The sequence below is a fragment of the Montipora foliosa genome, chromosome 1, assembly GCF_036669935.1.
Source record: "Montipora foliosa isolate CH-2021 chromosome 1, ASM3666993v2, whole genome shotgun sequence".
Lineage (NCBI taxonomy): Eukaryota > Metazoa > Cnidaria > Anthozoa > Scleractinia > Acroporidae > Montipora > Montipora foliosa.
Genome location: NC_090869.1, coordinates 51,943,337 through 51,958,550, shown reverse-complemented (window position 1 = coordinate 51,958,550; position 15,214 = coordinate 51,943,337). Strand labels below are relative to the sequence as shown.

Below are 15,214 nucleotides of genomic sequence, written 5' to 3'. Positions count from 1 at the left end.
GTGAGTTAAAAGAAGGAAAGTTTACCCCATCAAATTGGCCTTCAAGAATTTCCTGGCAGATCTGTTCATTTGAGGCACCCATGTTTTCAACTTCTGTTTTAAGTTCAGCCACTTTTTACCTTGCGCAGTTTTAAAGTTTGTTTCAAATCCTCCGCTGAGTTTGCTTTGACGTCAGTTCATATGACACTGGGGCACAACCAACTTGATTTTGAATAGAATTGTTTGCAGACAGGGGCTGTGGAACACTTTTGTTTACACTGGGTGACAGCCTGTGCAACCTTACATAACATGCACCACAGCACCTTAAACTGCTTATGAGGGCCACACAGCCAAACTTTTTTTCCAAAAAAGTTTTCTTAGCTTCAGGGAACAAATCATCTACTGACTTTGGGAGATATGTCCAGGTTTGACCCTAATTAGATGCACGCGGATTTCAATAAGCGTCACGAAGTGTCCCCTTGCTCTTCTCGCCAACTTCAACATCACTTGTGTCTCAGAATACAGACAATTTATGTCACAAAGTGTCCCCCAAATGCTACTCTTTAAGTGAAGATTAGCTGCTGCATTTACCCAAAGCTAAAAATAATGCTGACCTTTACCCTTACCTTATTGTTGAAAATAGGTAGCAAATGCTTAGACTTAAAGGGACACTTTGTGTTGGATGTCAAAATTGGGTGTGTATCTAATTAGGGTCAAACCTGGACATAAGTGGACTTTGGTAGTGACTTTAAATGTTTTAGCTTGTACAGGGGAGTTGTGCATTTGGACGCTGAACATCAGAGGCGGATAGTGGCATTCCTACAGGCTTGACATTTTTCCTTTAACATCATTTGTGGGACGACATACTTCCTTGTAGGTTTTTTACATATACTATAAGTAAGTACTGATGAAGACATTGTTTACAATCTCTGAGGCTCAGCTGGGACTAGTTTCTTTCTTTTTTTTTTTTTTTTCAATTCTTCACAAAGATCAAACCTTCAATAACTTTTTTTTTTTAACTTTGATATAAGCTGGACTTAACTCTAGTGAATTGGAAAATGAAACATTTGTGGCAAATTTTATGATAAATTCAACTCAACAATCGAAATTGAAAGTTGAAGTTGAAGCTAAGCTGAACACAATCTTGATGTGTAATTTTAAAGGGGGAACTGAAAAGCAAACAAACACTGGGGGTCTCACGAATCTTTTTACGGAAGAAGTGTGCGGGAGATAAGCTGAAAATCAACTCTAAAGGAACCTATCCACGAATACTCAATACCTTTCAAAAAAAAAAAAGGGACAAAATTACCTTTTGCAAGGTCTAGCGATAGAGTACACCGAGCTGTAACGACAATGTTCAGCAGTCCGAAAACGATCTGTAGGAAACCTCACTGAACCGTAACGCAAGTGACAGAAGCTGCTTCCACATCAACTTGACTACCTCTAACTCGAATATCAGATCACCGGTCACAGACAAGACAATGACAAAAGAACTGTTCACACTATTTTAATAGAAGTATAATAAGAATTCATCCTAGGTTTGCAGTCTCAAGATAGTCCAAAAGCAAGTCTTGACACACTAATTCTAGACTGGATCTCTTATTAGCAGAGTCGGAGAACTCGAAATCTTACGGCGCAGAAAGATCTTTTCGAACAATTTGCGTACTGGTTATAACCTTGCAAGAAGGTTAAACTAAATACGATAAATTCACCGCTTCAAAACGTTTTTCAAAGCTTTACAGATCTCTCCGAAGTGACTGAATGAAATACCTGTGTAAAATGGTTGGCTAATCGCTTGCACTCAACACAACTTCTATGTGCTCTTCCACCGCGACACAATATGGCCGACGGTACAAGTCCTGATCTGTAAGTAAGATGCGCGCAAGCTCTTATGGGATTTTTGGCCGCTGGCGCGCTTTATTGCTCGATGTTCAAAAAAATCTCGTCTTAATAGCAACTGATGACTTTCGACGGAGTTATAGAACGAGTTGTTCTCGTCATTCTTGATCATTAATATTACGTTACCGAAAGTTGGTATGTGACTGAAAAACAAGAAGTTTGATCCAAAAGAAAACTAAGGTTTGTTAAAATGTGATTACATACGAAACAAGCACGAAATCAGACGGGTTTTGATACAATCTGGTTTGGAGAAATGAATTTAACCGCTGTGAAGGAGCAAATCAGTCTTTGAGCAACTGAGGACTATAAATGCATGTATGGCGGTAAATGCTTGTACGCCATTCGTTTGACATTAATTGTTGAGAAATTCAAACAACCTTAAATGAAGCTGATCTTCTAATTCAGACGAACGAGGAAAGCTCGTCCTCGATGTACTTCCTACACTGAATCGGATTCACAAAGGTTTATTTACAATTTAGTGAAGGTGTGAGCTGGGTTGCGAGTTCTTGCAGGTTCTTGTTATGTTAAACTTTACGGCGCCCGGTTTTTCTAAAGCCGATTAACCTAATCCAGGACAACAGCATTTGGGAGTAGAGAAATAAACTCCTTGGTTAATTTTTACTCTGGAATTACGTTAATCCGCTTTTGAACAACCGGGCTTTTTTTCTAGCCTGTCCCCACAAGGCACTTAGTGTAATCTCTGCGTTAATTTTCTTTTGATGAAACCTGAATTCTGAGATTTTAACTTTAGTGTCAAGTCCCCGTAATGCAGTTGAGTGCTGTGTTAAATGTATTTTCCGCAGCAACGAAACTGCACGAGAAAGTTCAGTGTACGATTTATTCACTATTCACTAATAACTTCCAAGTCTTGCCTCTAAAAGTTTAGCAGTTTCGGGAAGTTAATCAAATTAACTGTCCCAGTTATTCTCAAACTTCAACAAATGAAATAAGAAGTTTATCCTTTAAGAACTTGTTTCAAGGCTTTACTACGGCATATAATCAATGTTAGTTTACTAACCAACTATTATAAATGGTAAATGGTAGGGTAGACTTTCACATACCGGACAAAAGTGGCGGGAGACAAAGGACCATTGTTATTCCACAATTAGGCCTCGCTAATTAGGTGTTGTTAAGTTGGGGATGCAGGGATGGCGCAATGGTGAGTGCACCCGCCTCCCACCAATGTTGCCCGGGTTAGATTCCCAGACTCTGCGTCATATGTGGGTTGAGTTTGTTGGTTCTCTACTTTACATCGAGAAGTTTTCTCCACGTACTCTGGTTTGCCTTCTCCTCAAAAACCAACATTTGACTTGATTTGCGTTCATTGTTAATTTCAGTTTACAGCGTCCCCAATAGACCTCTTTAGCTTGTACATTTTGTTTTCCCATTTCAGACCACGTGATGTTGTCAAGGGAATTTTCCTTTTGTTTTTTCATAAGTTATGCGTACATATTCACGTGCCTAGGACGACATTTGAAAGAAAGTTTTCCCTAGAGTAACATCACGTGGTCTGAAATGGGAAAACAAAATGTACAAGCTAAAGAGGTCTATTAGTTCTCCAGCTCTTGAACGACTTGACACTACTTTCCTTTTTTTTCGCTTTGTTCTTTTGTTTTGTGGACATTAGTTATTTTGGATACGGGATATGAAAGACCAGCCAAAATTTGTCACTATGTGGCCACCTCATCCTTTAATTTTAATTAAATTGAATCCATTCAAATAATTATCACATTTCACATGAATTATTGCAATCTCTTTGCTTGGATCTTGAGGTTGCTAAAATACCTAGGACAGGTGACCTTGCTTAATTTAAACTCGCTATCTTTTGGTGTACCTGTAGTTGCATCTGTAAACTTAAAGAACACTAGTTGGTTCCTTTTATTTATAAACCTTGTAAAGAATACATCTTATAGTATGTTGCTTGTTTGTTCTTTATCAGTTCATGTGAAGAAAGGAGTTGCCAGTAATTGCTTTGGTTGCTGTGGAACCATCCCCTGAATGAGCTAATTTTATTTTTATGACCTGGGTTCTTAAGAGTTTCTCTGTTGGTTATAAGAAAAATAGAAAACCTAAATCAACCATGGGTGGAGAGATTTGTGAGCTGATTTATAATGACCAACTTACTGAATGTTACTTGTATTTATTTTCGATTGGCCATGGTGGTGCCCCACGCTTGAGCAGTGGACTTTGGTGAGGGCTACAATGTATGTACCAGAGGTCACAATCCTGTCAATATATTTTTGCAAAACTGTGAAAAGCATAAGGGATCCAGTTTTGGTCAAAAGCATCTATCAATTCTTTGATAAAGAAACTGTACAAAAGCAGTTTGCCCTAAGTGGCTGACAAATCATAACAAAAATGTTATAAGACTCAAGAAAAAAGTTGTGATGGAAGCAAAGTGACCTATTACTCTCTTTTTCTTTTTTTTGTTGGAAACCAAGATCATTAAAAAATGATGAGAAGGCATAATTTAACCCATGGATGCTTAAAGTACCCATTGACAAGTAAAATCTTACCATAAGTCTCATTCTTTGGAATCAATGGGCTAAAAGTTATTACAAGGCTCATAACATGTGTAATCCTGCCATTTTGTCATGTTATTTTGCACAAGATGGGCCTTCACTGAAATCATTTTTTTTAATAAATCATCTTTGTCTTCATATGAGACCAGCATAACATTACAGTGTATATGGATCCTCATCAAAGTTGTCAACCAGAAATAACAGTGATCAAAGATCCTAGGAATACCAAGTTGCAAACAATGCTCTAATTGACTTGAATAAGGGAGAAAAATCAAGAAGAATAGGAAGGGATCTCTAAAAATAAATGCATGTATATATGTAAAACAAGAAACAAGGTTAGGATTTCCAGCTTCTGTAAAATAATATTCCAGCGTATCAAATGTTTGTTGGAGACTACAAAAAATCCCTTGTAGTTTTCAAGGTAAAAATAAACAAAGTCATTAACAATTATTAGCTAACAAATATATGTAGATTTCAACGAAAATTAATATTTTATTGCATGTACAAGTACTTTCACCCCACAGCTCTTTGTTTTTGTGATTCTCCATGACACAAGGTCCTCTGCTACAACAGCCTTCTTCACTTGCTTTCTTGTAAAATCACTATTTTAATGTTCTTCTCTTGTCTTTTAGTTCTCCAAATACCACTCTGCCTTCTTTCTAAGGTGAGCAAATTTTTTAATGCAAAATTACTATGCGATGGGATAATGACAGCAGACTGAATGCTTTGCTCATTTCCCACTCCAGGAGGCAAAGGTGATGATTTCCATCATATTCCCAGCCTACTGGGGGTGATTCACACTGACTTGTGCATTAGACATAGGAATTAAGGTGACTGCACAGTTTTTAAGCACGTATACATTGTACTTCCATTGCTGACATATTTGTGCAGCTTTTGCCTGGAAGCTCAAACTTGGTCACTAATGAGTACCACCACAAAGATTTTTGACAGTTAATGTGTTCTGCAAGCTGTTACCATGGTAATGCATCTAGATTGAAACAAGGCCTAGAGGATGCTTCTACTTGATAATTATTTGCCAAAGGCGAGGTAAATATCCATGAAGAAAAACCGAGACAAAGTCAAGATTTTTATTCACCGAGCCTGATATGAATAATTGTTTTAGTATGATTATATATTACACTGTAGGTGATTACTTGAAAACTACCGGTATACATTTTCTTTAAAAGTCTTAATTTCTTTGTCTGTCACCTTGACAAAAGGGCTTAGGTGATTATCATGTAATAATCACTTCAAGGGCAACCAATCAACACAAAGAATTTTCAATAATCACCTGGGTAAGAATATTATACACTGTACTTATCCTTATTATGCAAAATTCACTCATACATTTTGGCAGCATTTGCTTCCTAAAGTTGGCTCCAACCAATTTCACCACTTTAAAAAGACCTTCTTATTAGAAGTTTTAAAATTAATCGAGTGTCATAAAACCAAAACCAAAGTAATTACTGTGGCCAATCAAAAAGGACAGAGGCAATCCAGTAAACCAATCAAAACTTGAAGTAATTACACGTAGCCGGCACAAAGTGCAGGAAGTGTGCATGCGCCAGCCCCGAATGGTTGAAAGTGGCGTGAGAACTTGAACCAATCACTGCGTGAAGTAATGCAATTAAGCAAACCAATTCACTAAATACTTTCAAGACTCAATTGAAAACTGCCCTATCACGCGTAACAGCAATGCTATGGTACCATGTGAAACACCAATTATTTTGCACCACGCATCTCATACTGCGCATAACATTGCGACTTCATAGATGGCGGCAAAGCCGCTTTTGCTGTTCAAGAGCTTTTACGTGCAATCATGATAACTCTTCTCGGTTAGAGACGGTACCTACTAATTCAAAGGTATTTTTGCACGGTTTCCTGAATATGCGGGAAAACCAGATCTTAACAAGTGTTATTGAAATCCAAAAAGAAAATTGGGGGTAACCACGCATTTTTCGAAGATAATTAATCAACAACATTTGTAAAAAGCTCAAAAATACAAAGCAATGTATGGCTTTCTTTGCCAAATTGAAATTTCATTATCTCTGAAAAATACATGGTTACCCCCAATTTTCTTTTTGGATACCAAGAGCACTTATTTAGTTCTCCTTTCTCTGCCTAGTTTTGAACCGTCGAAAAATATCACTGTATTAAGAAGCACCGCCAATAGGAAATCCGAGTATTTCGAGATGCGCAGAATGTATGCGCAATAACAACAGTAGGCACCGTCCTTAAGAAGGTGTTGTTTTGGAACTCGCCCCAGTCCTCTCACAGAAATTGATCACTTTGCCATCCACTCATTATCATGTTGCAAAGAAACGAGTATCATGTGACCCCCATCTTAAACGGTTTTATTCACTCGTAATAGGTACACGAAAGACGTCTTTTAAGGAGAAAAAAAGTTGGGTAGTAGAAGTTGTAGTATTTACCTATACCAATACTGCATTTGGTGATGACTGTAGCATCCAATTTGCTTACATTTCTTTGAAAGATTGAGCAATTTGAAATCACTTTCTTAAAGATTATAGCCCAGACAAACTAGCAGTTTGTATTCAGTAGCTTTTGCTATATAACAACAATTTTTCCGGTTGATCTAGTTTCGAACGCTTCTCGGAAAATTTGGTAAAAAACACTTAGAATAAAGGGCATGCAGCGCGAAAACAAGCATGGTGACCCCATCTTTTTATTGCATTTTTTAAATGCCCTGTGTATGAATATCAATTGTGCCAAGTTTGAAAAAAAATCTGGATAGTATGTCATTTTCATGGGAATTACCTTAACAAAATGTGCCCACTATTCTGATGCATAGGTCACAATTGGCAACATGAATGCTCTCCAAATCACCCTACAGGTGTATTTCTAGGCTTTTGTAAGTTATGCTTTTACTTTGCCACTAAAATGCTCAATTTTAATGCTCCTTCCCCACTCAAATGCTTGGTCTCCCCCTAAACAGTTACTAAAATGAACACTAACTAAAATGCTCACTTCGTGCACACTATACATAGGCTGATAAGGCAGGAGTGTCAGTGAATGTTTTTAATTTGAATATTAACACAACTGTAGTTAGCGTCACAAAAACGTACAACACAAGTGATTAGTACGGCAAGTTAACAATATATGATATTTGAAATGTAAGTGACGGAAAGTTATTCTTTGTTGTAACAGTAGTTATTGCTGTTTTAGGAGTAAAGTCATTAAAGATTTAAAGATTTAAAGATTGCAACATGGGTGATGTTTCAATGTAATCTTCTAAGGATTGTTCTCGTCGGTTTTGTCGTAAAACTGTCATTTTCTCTGAGAAAATATTTTTCTGCCTACATCTATCTTGGGGACTTAAAGGGTGACGTTTAAATCCTAAATTGAACTTTTTGAAGAAAATTAAGCCATCAAGTCAAATATTATTTGCTTAACGTTAAAGCATACCTTTTAAGATGAGTTGTTGTGAGCATTTCTTGGGTTTGGATCAGCATGATTATTTCAAAGATTAAAAGACAACGAAAATCTCTGCGACACAGCCATTACCGGTGGTCTACCGGAGGCAAAAACCAACAGACTGCTGACCATAAGGGACATTAATGGCTCACTCGTCTCAAATCTTGTAGCCTCTGTCCACGGTCTCTCTTCTCTGCCCCCTCAGTCGATGGACGCAGAGAAGAAAGAAATTGGGAACGAGGTTGCTCTAATATGATGAAGGTGGAGTGGCTCTTTTTCCATCGTTCGTTTATTTCATTCATTGCGGATTCATAGAATTTTAATTCTGTAGCATAGTCGCGGTAGGAATGTTCTGGGGTAATCCACAAATTGTGGAAAAAATCAACGCATTCAGTACCCTGTTTTGATGAACTCGTAATTCAAAAGCACCATGAAACAAGACCAGTATCATTCAGCATATGGGCTCCAAACTTAAGCCAGTGGTGGCTGAGTTTCTTTAAGAGAGAATTTTTTAGTATAATGTTTTGCGTTAGTTGGTACCGTTTTATGCTTTGTTCGTTTTATGTCTTTATGCAAGTTTAAAACACGGGTCACATTCCACAGGCCACTCGTTACAGATCATTGTTTTACCCAAAGCAATTCAAAACCTTCAACTTGGCTAACTTAGGCCTAAACATTGTTTATAGGCCTAATGAGGTCTAATGAGGCCCAAGTTTCGAATTAGTAATGGTTTTGTAAAAGTGAGCCGTGAAAAGTGGCCTGCACTTTAAATCTGTCGGAAGAACAGCCCACAGTGTTTTTTAAAGGCACTAGATGAAATAGAAAGTCAAATACACATAAGACGCTCTTTTTCTTTCGTCGATTCACTTATATTCCAGTAACTTCCATTATAGTAAACACTTAAATTTTTTCCTTGAGTGGAAGTCCATAAGAACCTGAAAATTCCTTATTGACTCTGAGCCTTTGAGGCTTCAATTTCCACGAGTACTGAAGAATTCTAACGCATCCAGTATGGCAGTTAGGATAGGGATTCATATGCTGTTTGCAGCTGTTTATCGGTCATTCCTATAGAATTCCAAGCTTCTTAAGTCTTGCCTTTTTTGCATATGTGGAAAATTCCCAAAAAGAACTGGGAATTCATTTCACAGGGATTGAATTGCACTGGTGGTTTTCACAATTTATATTAAAGAAGGAATGTTTTATTTCAGATGACTGGAACCAGGTGCAACTCCTGAAAGCGACTTAGGAACGACATTATGGTATCGCATAAAACACCAGTTGGAGCTGAAGAAGATAATGTCCCAGATCTCTGGAAACGAGCAAAATCACTCAGTCTACAGATACGAATCTCTCTCTACTGTGACAAATTATGTCTACCAATTTCCTTGCTCAGCATTCATAGGAAAGCTTCTTGGATATCAGATGTCATATCATCAGTTACCCTCTCCAAGACAGTGGGTTTGTCAAGCCAGTGTCAGAGGGCTTCACAAAAGGACTCTATTCAAAGGATCTACTTGTAACCAGGAGGAATAAATGAAAGATGGCAATGGACAAATGCCTCGCTGTTGGAGCTATACTTAGTGACTTCCAGAAGGCCTTTGATACTGTTTAATTCTTAAAACTCTACTAGCTAAGCTATATGCGAGCAGAGGAAGTTGCTATGTATCTTTATGTAAGAGAATAAAAATGACATGAAATGAATAAAACTTATCGCAATAATTGATATTCCAGACTCCCTCCATCAGTGGTTTATATTGAATAAATTATTTAACCGACAGACAACAATATACAGAGATAAACATCCCAATATCTGACTTCCTACTCAGTTCAAGGCGGCATGATGACTTTCCTGACTGTGCATGGAATGTTTCTTTATATGTTCGCAGATGAAATCACAGTTTACACTACTGGTTCAAATGTTGACAGAGCTAGTGCTTTCTAAATGACTTGATGACACATATGTTCAAGTTGAGCTCTATAAACTAATTATCCACCCTTCAAAGACTAAAGTCAGGATATTGAAAAGACAGAACTTTGTAGGCCCAATGCAAACCCTATATTTTAGCTCCAGATGTATAAATTTGTTAATACCACAATACGTCTGGCTGTCACTACTGGCAACGATTTCTGTTGGCATGCTCATGTAGATGTAATTTAAAGCTTCGTTTTCTAAAAGGTGGGTGCCCTCAGGCGAACGTCATATCGACCAAAGTCGGTCTTGGAAAAAATCTCTTTTGAAACCATTCTAGCTGGTGTCACTTATCAGTGCAATATGCACTATCAGCCTGGGGGGATTGCTCTCAGTACGTGCTGCAAAGTCTAGACCATATTCATGCTTGTGCATGCTGTATAATTTTTCATCTCCCAGATAAACTAGATGTTGACAGGTTATGCCTTTCTAGTTTTAATTGGCTTCCTATCTACTATCTATATAAAAGACTTAAGACGGAATCCACCAGAAGTTCGAGTAACAAATGGACAAAACCCTAGTACCAAGATTATATAATCGTATTGCAAACTTCTGTAAGACTGTTTTAAATATGTTCTCAAAAATAATCATTTCTAGCAACACCAAACGTCAAAAACAACTGTTGAACTTCGTAAGAAACACTTGAAAGTACTGGTGAAATGAAACTGATGATGAACTTTTACCTGTTTTTGCACAATTTCTCTGAACTTTGAAATTCAATTTCTCTCGTTCCAATGGGAAATTGTTTTCGGTGTTACTTCAGCAATTATTTATATCTTTAGCTCAAAGAAAATGTAAAAAGGACTGTAAAATACTTAACATTATTCTGGTACCAGATTTTTGTCTACTATAAACTGAAATTGCTCGATTTTCTATCGGATTTCGTCTTAAATATTTTATGGAAAGTGTTTAAGGTCTATACAGGATCTCCCCCTGGTCAGATGTTAGTGTTATTTTCAAAATCAAGTAAAACACTGACAAGATTTAGAAAGTATTAAGTTAAGTTTTGAGATCATGGCAGGTATAAACGCCAATTTAGCAGTAACAAAAGGAATGGGATTAGACCCCTTTGCTTTGCGATACCGGTGCACTGTTCATAACTACGATGATCTCAAAACCTAACTTGCTTCATTTCCGCAGTCCGAATGTGTGTCTTCAATACATTATTCCTTCACCATATCATCGACGGGTTAAGTTACATACTCCCAAAAAAACTACCGAAACTGCTCAAAACGCTTGGAAATGACTCCTTTGTCACAAAATTGCATTCGGAAGGCTAAAAAGAAGCTAAAAGAACGTTGTTCGCAAGTTTCTCATCTCAGTGCGATTTTGACTTAATGAGGAACTTTACTGCGTTTTTTCTTAAAAACTGCCCAAAACGCTTCCAAATGATTGTTTGCACACAAAGTTTAGTCTTAAGGCTCAAAGCAGGTGTTTTTCACTAGTTTCCTATCTTAGTTTGATTTACATGGAAAGAGGAATTTTCGTGGTTTTTGCTAAAAAACTACTCAGACCCTGTTAAATGGCACAATCTAAAAAAAGTGGAGTTTTCAGGTTGAAACGAAGATTTTTTACAAGTTTCCCCTCTCAATACGATTTTTACCAATTAACAAAGTTTTTCAGGATTTTACCTCAAAACACTTCCAAACACCAAGTGGCAATTTTCCCAAAAAGAAGTGTGTTTTCAGGATCAAACGGTCGTACTTTACAAGTTTCCCATGTCATTGCTATTTTGACCAAGCGAGAAAGTTTCTTCTCCAAAAGTACTCAATTTTCCTGCAAACGGCCGTTTAAAAATAATTTGCGTTTTGACACTGTGAAACAAAATTTTTTGGCAACTTTATATAGTTTACAGTTCAACTTCAGGATTTATATACAGCACATATCACAGAGTCTCGTGGCAGTTTACAATACTTTCTTTAGTGAGTGAGATCGGACATTATCTTGTGAAAGCGCCGCGCCTCCAGCAGCCACCATGAGTCCATGTTTGATCTCACCCACCTACCCAACCCAAGCGTGTATGTGGAAGGAGGACGGACCACAATAGCGGGGGTCTCTCCCCTACTCTACAAGAACAGTGTGGGGGCTCTCTGACGTTTCACAGTGGTCAGTGCTAGTTTGACTGAACGAGAAACGTCTTGCCAAGGTTTATGGAAGAGGACTTCTCAAAATGCTGCAAAATGACAGTTTTTAGAAAATTTTTGGTTTTGAGAGTAAAACTAGTGGTTTACGCAAGTTTCCAACTTCACTGCATTTTTTTCTTAGGTTCTAGCTCTAAAACAGCTTAAAACGCTTTCAAATGACTGTTGCGTTTTGAAACTTAAGTGAACATTTTGGATTATTTTCTCCATCTTATTTTAATGTCGACCAAATGATGTATTTTAGCTCAAATACTACTCGGACCCTGATAAATGGCAGTTTCTACAAACAGTGGAGTTTTCAGGTTAAAAAACGAAGATTTTTTAAAAAAATTTGCATCTCAGTACGATTTCTACGAAATAACGAACTTTTTGAAGATTTTACTTCAAATCTCATTATCCAAACACCAAATGGCAGTTTTCACAAACGGTTGCGTTTTCAGGCTCAAACGGTCGTTTTTGACAAGTTTTCCATGTCATTGCTATTTTGACCTAATGAGGAAGTTTTCCTCCAGAAGTACTCAAACCTCTTCCAAATGACAGTTCTCACAAAAAAAAAAGTGTTTTCACGCTGAAACAAAACTTTCTCACAATTTATATAGTTTATTTTAAGTTCCCCATCTCAGTGTGATTGTTACCGAAAGAGGAAGTCTTTTTGACAAAAAGTTACGTATTGAGAGGGTCGTGAAGGGGGGTCCTAATCCCATTTCCCACCAAATTGTTTTCTTCAAATCCCAGCTCAAGTTCCCACAATCCCAGCCTGTGTTGCTCAAATTGAAATCCCATTCCCATTTTTCTATTGTTTTTGTTTCATGAATCCCAGTCCCAGTGCACAAAATCTTATTTTCCAGCCTCTAAAAAAGGCAAATCCCAACTCCCATTTTACCCCTTCACGACCCTCTATTGAGGCTCAAAGAAACAGTCTCGACAAGTTCCTCTTCTTATTGCAATTTTGACAGAATAACAATCGTTTTGAGGTTGTGTCGCCAAAAAAGTTGTCAAATGGCAATTTTTACAATAAGGTATGTTTTTAGGCTAAAAGGCGCCGGCACTGTTTACAAATTCCCAACTAGGTACGATTCCGAAGGAATAAGAAAGCTTTTGGCGTTTTTGGTCCGAAAGTTCTCACGAAAAGTGACTTTTGACAATAAAGCGGACGTTTTTGAGAAGTATCAATGTTAGTGGCATTTTTACCAAGTGAGGACCTTTTACAGGCTTTAAATCCAAAAATCCTAAAAATCCTTCCAAAAAGCAGTCTTCAGAAAAAAGTCACTGAGGCTCAAACGGAGAGTTTTCATAGGTTTTGCAACTTGGTTTGATTTCGACCAAATGAGGAATTTTCGAGCTTTCTGCTCAAAATACTCAGACCTTGTTAAATGGCAGTATTAACAAATGTAAAGTCGAGTTTTCAGGTTCAAACGAAGCACTCTTTTTCGAGTTTCCCATCTCTTGTATTATTTCTACCCAAAGAGGAAGTACTTTTCACAAAACATTGCGTATTGAGGCTGCAAGTAACGTTTTTGACAAGTTGCTTTTCTTATTGCAATTTTGACTCAATATCGATCTTTTTGGGGTTTGCTTGCCAAGACAGCTAAAAACGCTGGCAAATGGCAATTTTTACAATAAGGTGAGCCTTTAAGCTCAAGAGAGCGCTATTTACAAATTTCCCCACCACGAACAATTTCGAAGGAATCAGAAAGCTTTTGAGGCTTTTGCTCCAAAAGTCGTAAAATTGCTTCCAAATGTCAATTTTCCCAAAAAGTGAGTCTTGACGATGAAACGGACAAGTTTGCCATGTCAGTGCAATTTTGGTCGAATGAGGTTTTCTTGCCAAGACAGCTAAAAACGTTGGCAAAGGGCAATTTTTACAATAAGGTTGGATTTTGGGAGAAAGCTGTTTACAAATTTCCCAAACCCGAGCAGCTTTGAAGGAATAAGACAGCTTTTGAGGCTTTTGCTCTAAAAGTCTTAAAATTGCTCCCAAATGTCAATTTTCACAAAAAATGAGGTTTGACGATGAAACGGACGTTTCTAACCAGTATCTAATGTCCGCGGCATTTTTACCGAGTGACGACCTTTTGGAGACTCTTACTTAAAAGCTCCTGAAAACGCTTCCAAAAAGCAGTTATGAGAAAAAAGTTACCTTTTGAGGCTAAATCGATCGTTTTCGACAGGATTACCATGTCAGTGTAATTTCGACCGATTAAGGAAGGTATTCTTCCAAAATCACTCCAACCTCCTCCAAATGGCTGTTCTCACAAAAGATTACGTTTTGACGCTGAAACAAACGTTTTTGACAAGTTTCCGTTCTCTTTTCATTATTGGGTGGACGAGAAACGTTTTGCCGAGGTTTTCGGCCGAAGACTGCTCAAAATGCTGCAAAATGGCAGTTTTAATTTCACAAAGAGTTGCATTTTGAGGCTGGACATAACGTCTTTTACAAGTTTGCCATGTCAGTGCAATTTTTGTCGAATGCATGTTGGCTTTCCAAGACAGCTAAAAACGTTGGCAAATGGCAATTTTTACAATAAGGTTGGATTTTGGGAGAGAGCTGTGTACAAATTTCCCAACCCCGAGCAGTTTTGAAGGAATAAGATAGCTTTTGAGGCTTTTGCTCCAAAAGTCCTAAAATTGCTCCCAAATGTCAATTTTCACAAAAAGTGAGTTTTGACGATGAAACGGACGTTTCTCACAAGTATCTGATGTCCGTGGCATTTTTACTGAGTGAAGACCTTTTGGAAGACGTTTCCTCCAAAACGTCTGAAAATGCTTCCAAAAGGCAGTTTTGAGAAAAAAGTTACGTTTTGAGGCTAATCGATCATTTTCGACAGGATTACCATGTCAGTGCAATTTTGACCGATTGAAAAAGGTGTACTTCCAAAATCACTCCAACCTCCTCCAAATGGCAGTGCTCACAAAAAAATTGCGATTTGACGCTGAAACAAACGTTTTTGACAAATTTCCCTTCTCTTTTCATTATTGGATGCACGAGAAACGTTTTGCCGAGGTTTTTGGTCGAAGACTGCTCAAAATGCTGCAAAATGGAAGTTTTAATTTCACAAGCAGCTGTATTTTGAGGCTGAACATAACGTCTTTTACAAGTTTGCCATGTCAGTGCAATTTTTGTCGAAGGAGGAACCTTTTTGTGGTTTTGTCTCCAACAATTCTCAAAACGCAGCCAACGAGAAAAATTTGTGTTTTGAGGGTGAAAGGAAGGTTCTTGACATGTTTTTCACCTCACCTCATTTTAACACAATGAAGTCCTTTGTTAG

The 15,214-nt window shown here is 37.6% G+C and overlaps 1 long non-coding RNA gene across 1 annotated transcript; it reads left to right on the top strand.

The window, feature by feature from the left end:
* The first annotated feature begins 1,476 nt into the window (after positions 1-1,476).
* On the top strand, positions 1,477-9,536 carry LOC137978915 (uncharacterized). Its single transcript, XR_011118235.1, has 3 exons — positions 1,477-2,058; positions 5,033-5,064; positions 9,044-9,536. It is a non-coding gene; the product is annotated as an uncharacterized lncRNA (long non-coding RNA).
* Positions 9,537-15,214: the final 5,678 nt, after the last annotated feature.